Here is a 7,457-nt window from a genome sequence, read left to right as displayed (position 1 = left end):
GAATTAGAATTTTTCGTTTACTTTTAACCCCTTTTTTAGACGATTTTAGGGGTAAAAAAGGGGTGAAAAAATTCTAAAGTCCGCCATTTTTTTTTAATGACCAAATCGTTTCATTCTACTACGGGATATAGCCACTAACATATATTTTAAGAATCTTTTTGGATTTTTTGTTTCAGACGATTAGAACTGGAGATTTCAGGGTCCAAACTTTTTTTTCCATCTTCACTTCAGCCGCCATTTTGAAGCCGCGCATGCGTGAAATCGTTTAAAAAAATTTTTATACAATCTTGAATAAGTGACAAATAAAGTGTAAAAAGTTTGATTAAATTAATTGCATTTTACTACTGAAAAAAAATTCTTGAAAATATGCCGAATAAACCCATAAAGTGCCATAAGCTCCGAGAAAGACAAAATTAACAGCAAAAAAGGGAAATTTAACGGTCAAGAGAGTAGAGATAATCAGATAGAAAGAATTAGAATCGAAAGCAACGATAAAATCGACGATTCTAACGGACAAAACTTATCAGCCAATCAGAAATGCGAAATCGAAGATAGCGAGCAAAAGACGGGTTTTTGATGAATTAACGATAAAAAAAAACGGATAATGGACAAAAACCTTCGTCAAGTAAGATAGAGATGAATGGAACAAAAAACAATGGCAAACATTTATTAGTTAAAAAGAATAACGTAAATAAAGACGGTAATTATCGAAATAATAAACCAATCGAACAGCATAGCATATAGAGTAAAAGAGATAGAAACGCGATGGAAGCGATAAGAATGGGTGGCAAAAACGCCGAGAGTGTTTATTGTTTCATTTATCGATCGCGTGACAATACGTCAAAGCGCATTAATTCAATAAAAAGACCAAAAATTTCACTGATAGAAGGTAAGCCGAAGGTATCACGCTTCGTAACCAAACCTACGTGGAAGTTAAAAGTAGCACAAGCGTTCAAAGAGAAAACAAAGCCGAAAGAATGCAGTAAAAAACTGCGAGCGAGCAGAGTCGTTAAGGGAAAAAAGCGTCGTTCAGAGCGATGATACGCAGGCAGTGCGAGCTAATGTGATCAATAGCGGACACGGAGTGGCAGTAGACGTTCAGACGCCGACCCGTACACATCGTGGTAGCGAATATCGTCAAACGGAATCACCGTATTCGCGAACAAAAAGTGCCAAAGCAAAAAGCACGCGACATCATAGCAAGATAAAGACTGGGCAAACTTTTAAAAATGTCCAGTTCCGAAACATTGCCAGACGAATCGGCGATAGCTGATATTGGACGGTTCCTGACAGAACGAGAAGAGTTATTGTGATGACTCGAATGCGCAAACTGAAGGTAAGAAAAATTGCGTCAGCGGAAGAGACAGCTGCGAAAATTACGCGCGGCGGTAAAGAAACTAAAGACAAGCTTGATACCGATACAGTGAGGACGCCTATGCATCGGACGTGAGTTAAGGAGGTACAGGTTGAGTACTATACTGCTTGATACATAGACGCTTTTACAATTTCGGGATCAACGATTAACAGGAAGGATGGAGGTAGACATCTCCTTCAAGAACCTGCCACTAAACGATCACCAGGGTGAATGCGAAAACGTATAGAGTGAGATACGTCTGGATCAACGGCAGATTGATCAGGCATGACAAGGCCCTAATTCATTGTCCCCGACATGCCGATCGGAATAGCACAAGAACCACGATCGGAGGACTATGTAGTTGTCAACCCAAGACTACTTGTCGATTTGTCGAAGGAAAAAAAAGGCGGCTAACCATAGAAAGTGCGAGAGGAATGCGCACGGCGAAGGGAAGCCGCAAGGCCATCTAAAGGTCAGTATCAAGGGCCACCACAGAGAACAAATTTTCGTGACACGAGCAAACAAAAAATCATCTCCGAGGCTCCGACGGAAAGTTTAGAGCCAACCCGGAAGCCAGCACCAGTAAGATGACAAAGGAGACATCAGCGAAAAACTTGAGCCCCGACTGCGGTTCAGGCATTCCCAAAGGGATCAATCGTGAGGTTAGTAAGAACTCTATGTCCAGATGCGCAGGACACGGCTGTCGAACGCGTTCCAGCGAAGACTGAAAAGAATTAGCGGAGATGCAAATGAGGATGCTGATGAAGGTACGCGGATCCCAGAGGGACCGGATCGGATTCAACCGATAGAGGAGGAGTCGCCGGCAGAGGAACCAGTGTTATGTTTTATCATGAGGAAAAGATACATAGTTTATTTGATAAAATTAGCCACAGGCATCGCGTCATACGCGCCAGAATGATAAGCTTTCGCGGTCAATGGATCATAGCCGTTGCAAAGAATTAACGACCGTTAGTCAAGCCAAAAGAGCCGTTAAATCGCTATTAATGACCGTAAAAAGAAGACAAGCACCTGTTGACCACGGACCGCAACGGCCTGACATGGCGGTCAAACTGTTGGAACAGAATGTTAGACTGATTCATTGGTAATATACTAACCAAAAATTATAAACATCGGACATAGTGCCGATAAAAAACAGAAATAACAGTCATTTGACGGGTAAAATGAGCCGACGGATCCGTCAGATACCGATAATGAACAGTAATCAACCGTTGGATAGCGACGGAATGACGATTCCAATGGTGGGAAATCACCAAGAACTCCATGTTCAGACGCGCAAGATATAGGTTTAATGGGAAAGATGCAACCGGGCACAAGTCAGTATCCGCCCGCAACATTGACGGCCCCACACGACACGGTTAACGAACACGTTCCAGTGAAGACCGCAGAAGAAGTTGGCAAACGAGGACGCGGGTGAAGATACGCGGGTCCCAGAGGAGCCGGATCCAACCGATAGAGGAGGAGTCGAGCAGAGGAATTGAGACAAGCACCGTAGGCGTAAGCGAGGCACGTAAAGAAAAGTAAAGTTATGCAAAGGACTCAACGCCGTTATCAAATCGCGGAGTGTTCCGCCAGCGAGTGGAAGCGCTGGCGGAACTTTGTCCACCACCTAGACAACAGATCTGGAGAGGATGTGCCTTTGGGCCTGGTGCCACTGAGAGCACGGAGCTCCAGGTCTCTCGTGAACGTAGGCGACAATGGACGCAAAAACAACCGAGCGAGAGCGTTAAGGTAACAGGATACTTTCGCTGGGCGAAACCACGCGGGAAAACCGAGCGAGCATTGAGAATACATTTTACTTTACTGTACGCAACGAGAAGATTAAGAATCGCGAATCGCGGGACCAGATACCTTGGGGTCTGTCTAAGGGCGAGCACGGAATGGGAACTTGTAAATCGCGAGACAAAACCGCGGATCAATCTTGGATCATAACTGACTACTGTACAAAGTGTAAATAAACTTTTGTCATTGTGTTGGTGTAAATCTGGTGCAATTATTGCCAAAACCCAGCCAACAGTACTACAAGTGGTCGTGCCCGAGATTTCTGAAATCAGTCGAGACATTGGAGGAAGCGGAATCCGGATTGGAGCAAGTTCCAGGGAGAGCAGTTCATTTTCAGCCGTTCTTCACCGTTGATTTCGGATTTTCCATCGTTGAATCTTGTACCTAAGAGGTGAAAGGGATTGGCGACCGTGTAAGTCAAGCACGGGAGCGAGGAAACTGCTCCAGAGCCGATTAGCAATGTAGGAACGAAGAATAGATGAGACGGGAAAGCCTTCCTTTCGTCACACCATAACAGGACACACGAACGCACAGAGACATCTGGCATTGAAATGCGCCTCATGGCACATTGATCCAGTTTATGCCTTTTAAACAAGTGCGTGTTCGACTTGTGAGTCCGTTTAGCAGAACGCGAGAGATTTCCATTTCGTCCACCCGACTCTCGGCTCCTCGAGAGCCCCAGGATGAAATAAAGTGCCTGCCGGTTTGCATTGCTTCTTTTTCCAATTCCCCTGTGGTCCGGAGCTTGGACGCGACTAAATCGGTTAAAAATTCTGTTCTTGTTACATTTCGCTCCCTCAGTTCCATGTGTGCGGAGCTTGGACGTAACATATTGATATCAAATTTTTTATACAAATGATATACGTATCACTTGGAAAATGCTATTTTTGTGAAATTATAATTTAGCGCTAATTTTTGTTATCAATTCTTCTATATACGTAATATGTGATATTTAAATTTATTTAATTTTATATTATATTTTTTTGTGTGAGCAGCTTATCCATATTTGACACCCTTTTTTGTACGTCACTTAAACTCTTTTTATAATGCAATGGCTTTTTGTTTAAGTAGTACAAACATATTTGACTTTTTCGTTAATTTTCTTTAAATATGTAACTGCGTATTTGATTTTATTGATATAAAGTAAACATCTCAGAGAGAAGTGATAACCAGACCAGGAAGTCGAGGGAGGTTTGTTTCTGCAATCACGTCCTCGTTTCCATAAAATCTTTTTCCCGCCAGCCATTTCTTCATATTGGGGAACAAATAGTAGTCCGAGGGAGCCAAGTCTGGAGAATAGGGGGGATGTGAGACGAGTTGGAACCCTAATTCCATTAATTTTGCGACCACAACTGCTGAGGTGTGAGCTGGTGCGTTATTGAAAATCACTCGACTTCCTCGATTCAAATGAATGCCAAACACAAACAAATAGACCGATCTGGCTGTAACTTGGTGTGTGTTCCTCCAAGAGATGCTACTAACTAAATCTAACCTTGATACGCGCCAGTAGTGCCATCAGCAGTGACTTTGCACGGACTTTTCGAACGACCCTCGTACCAATTCGAAGTTCAATAAATTGTACATTATAGGAACCTAATCTCTACCGTTGTATTAAAACAAAAGTATGTATTTCTGAAAAGATTAGCTGATTCTTCTATCTTTTGTCACAGAATATTTTTAAATCTGCGAGAATTGTAATACTCCAAGCGCAGCGCAGCTCTGCTTCTCGCGACGCGCAGCTCTGCTTCTCGCAGCGTACGGCGCTTGGAGTGGCAATATCGGGCACATACCGTGATCCGGACTCTGTTTATAAACAGATCTTTCCTAGAGAAATATATTTAATTTCATTATAATGCGCATTTCAAGCTCAATACTCTACATAGTATAATATATTGACCCGTATCGGGTCATTTTTCATTTTTCATTTATCTGGTGCTTTTTTCCAGTCTTCGTTCTTTGGAAAATTTGTAACGTTTATATATTTACTTGCAATTTTTATACTTTTTTAAAAATCTTTTTTTAATTTCTGATATTTTCATTAATTTTCGCGATGTCTAAAAAGGTTTGTGTCAATGATCTTGATCGGTTCTGCTATATTTGTGGAAAATATATGCTCTCGAAGAATTTACTTTCTATAACTGATTCATTAAAAGAGAGGTATTATGATTACTTTCATCGTGAAATTCACATTCAGGATAAGAGTTCCGCACAAATCATGCAAATCTTGTGTGGAAACCTTAAGATCATGGTATATTGATAAACTAAAATATTTCCATTTCAGTACACCGATGATCTGGCAAGAACCAAAAAGTCACGATGAGTGTTACTTCTGCTTATGCAATGTATTTAGTTGCAATAGTACAATAGAGATTTTATAAAACATTCAGATACCATCTGTAACAAAGCCGACTTTAAGATTCTCTATGGATTCACTACCTGTTCTTCCAAAGACGGGAACATCTCAGGAAAATTTTCAATATGAGAAACAAGCAATTAATGAGGATGATAATGTTATGTATGATTTAGAGACGATTCCGCGGTTGTACGATCAAGCTGCATTGAACAATTTAGTCAGGGATTTAGATCTATCAAAAGAAAAAGCTGAACTTTTAGACTCTAGGGAAAAAGCGTAATCTTCTTCTTCCAAAAACTGCTTTTCGTGATATAGGTCGTGGTATAGGAGAAAAAGAGTTTTCATGGTTTTTCACCGAAAAGGATTCTTTAGTATTTTGTAACGATGTCTCGGGATTGTTGAGTGAATATGGAATTAAATATAACAGTGCCGATTGAAGATTTTTCATAAATTTCTCGAAAAGAAGCTTGCAAGGTGTGCTTTTACATAATGGTAATAGGTATGTCCATTGTTTATTTGTGCATCTGAAGGAGTCGTACACCAATATGAATTGGTTTTTCAGTCAATACGGTATGACGAATATACCTAAATGGAAAGTTTATGATAATTTAAAAGCTATTGGAATGATTCTTAGATAACAAACAGGTTATACTAAATTCCCGTGCTTTATATGTAAGTGGAGCAGCAGAACAAAAGACCTACACTGGATAAAAAAAGATTGGCCATTGAAAGAAAAACTAAAAATAGGTTCGCATAATATTACTCAACAAGCGCTGATCGATCGAAACCATGTTCTGTTGCATATAAGGCTCTTTTGCATATAAAGCTTGGGCTGATGAGCAGTTTGTAAAAATACTGGATTGAGAGAGTAACTGTTTTCGGTATTGGCAACAAGAGTTTCTATCTTTAAGTGAAGCGAAAATTAAAGAAGGTATTTTTGTTGGTCCAGATATTAGAAGATCAATGAAGACTGAACACTTTGCGGAAACAATGACCGTCCATGAAAAAACTGCACTGTTAAGTTTCAAAGCAGTTAAAGGATTCTTAGGGAATCGAAAGAAAGCTAATTACAAAGATCTAGTTCAGCTCATGCTAGATAAGTTCAAGAAATTAGGTTGTAACATGAGTGTAAAATCGCATTTTTTAAATTCTCATTTGGACTTTTTTCCCGCAAATCTAGGAGATGTCAATAAAGAACAAGAGGAAAGATTCCATTAAAATATGAAGGAGATTGAAAGAAGATATCAAAGCAAATAGAACTCGGCAATGTTAGGTGACTACTGCTGGAGTTTGAAACGTGATAAAAAGAACGCATCATACAAACGACATTACAATTCACGTAGTATTGATAAAAAAAAAAAAAAAAAGATTTCATAAATCATTGTAAAAGCAACTTAACTTTTACCCTCTAAACCTTGAGATATGATAAAAGAAATATGAATCTAATATTTTTTTATACTCTACAACATATCTAAAACCTATCAAAATCGATGAGAGACAATTCCGACGGTTCAAAACACCTCATCGAAGAAAATAGATTTTATCGTTTTTAGTAAATATCTTCGAAATTATGAGATATATTAAAAAATGTTAAATACAAAAGTTTTATGGTATTTTGTGCTCTATATAATGGTGTATTTTTACTTTTTTTAAGTATCAAATTTTTTAACTTATTCCTATCATTACTCATTAATTTTCATTCCTTAAATCTTAAGATACACTAATAAAAAGAAATAAATGGGTCTAATATTTTTATATTCTATAACATATTCAAAATCAAAATCGGTAAAGAATCGCTCCGATGGTTCTCTTATTAAAGATTAGGCTCCTAAAATGTACAATTTATCGAACTTTAAATTGGTATATTTCCGAAAAAAAAAATCGCTTGGAGATAGTTCAAAATAGATTTTGAAGGAATCGTATAGTACTAAATGATATTGTTAATGAATT

The 7,457-nt window shown here is 39.0% G+C and overlaps 1 pseudogene; it reads left to right on the top strand.

The window, feature by feature from the left end:
- Window positions 1–6,130: 6,130 nt before the first annotated feature.
- LOC108746578 lies at window positions 6,131–6,371 on the top strand (annotated as a pseudogene).
- Window positions 6,372–7,457: the final 1,086 nt, after the last annotated feature.

The sequence above is a fragment of the Trachymyrmex septentrionalis genome, unplaced genomic scaffold (genome assembly GCF_001594115.1).
Source record: "Trachymyrmex septentrionalis isolate Tsep2-gDNA-1 unplaced genomic scaffold, Tsep1.0 scaffold18, whole genome shotgun sequence".
Taxonomy (NCBI): Eukaryota; Metazoa; Arthropoda; class Insecta; order Hymenoptera; family Formicidae; genus Trachymyrmex; species Trachymyrmex septentrionalis.
The sequence above is the reverse complement of the archived record's forward strand: the minus strand, read 5'-3'. Positions and strand labels throughout refer to the sequence as shown.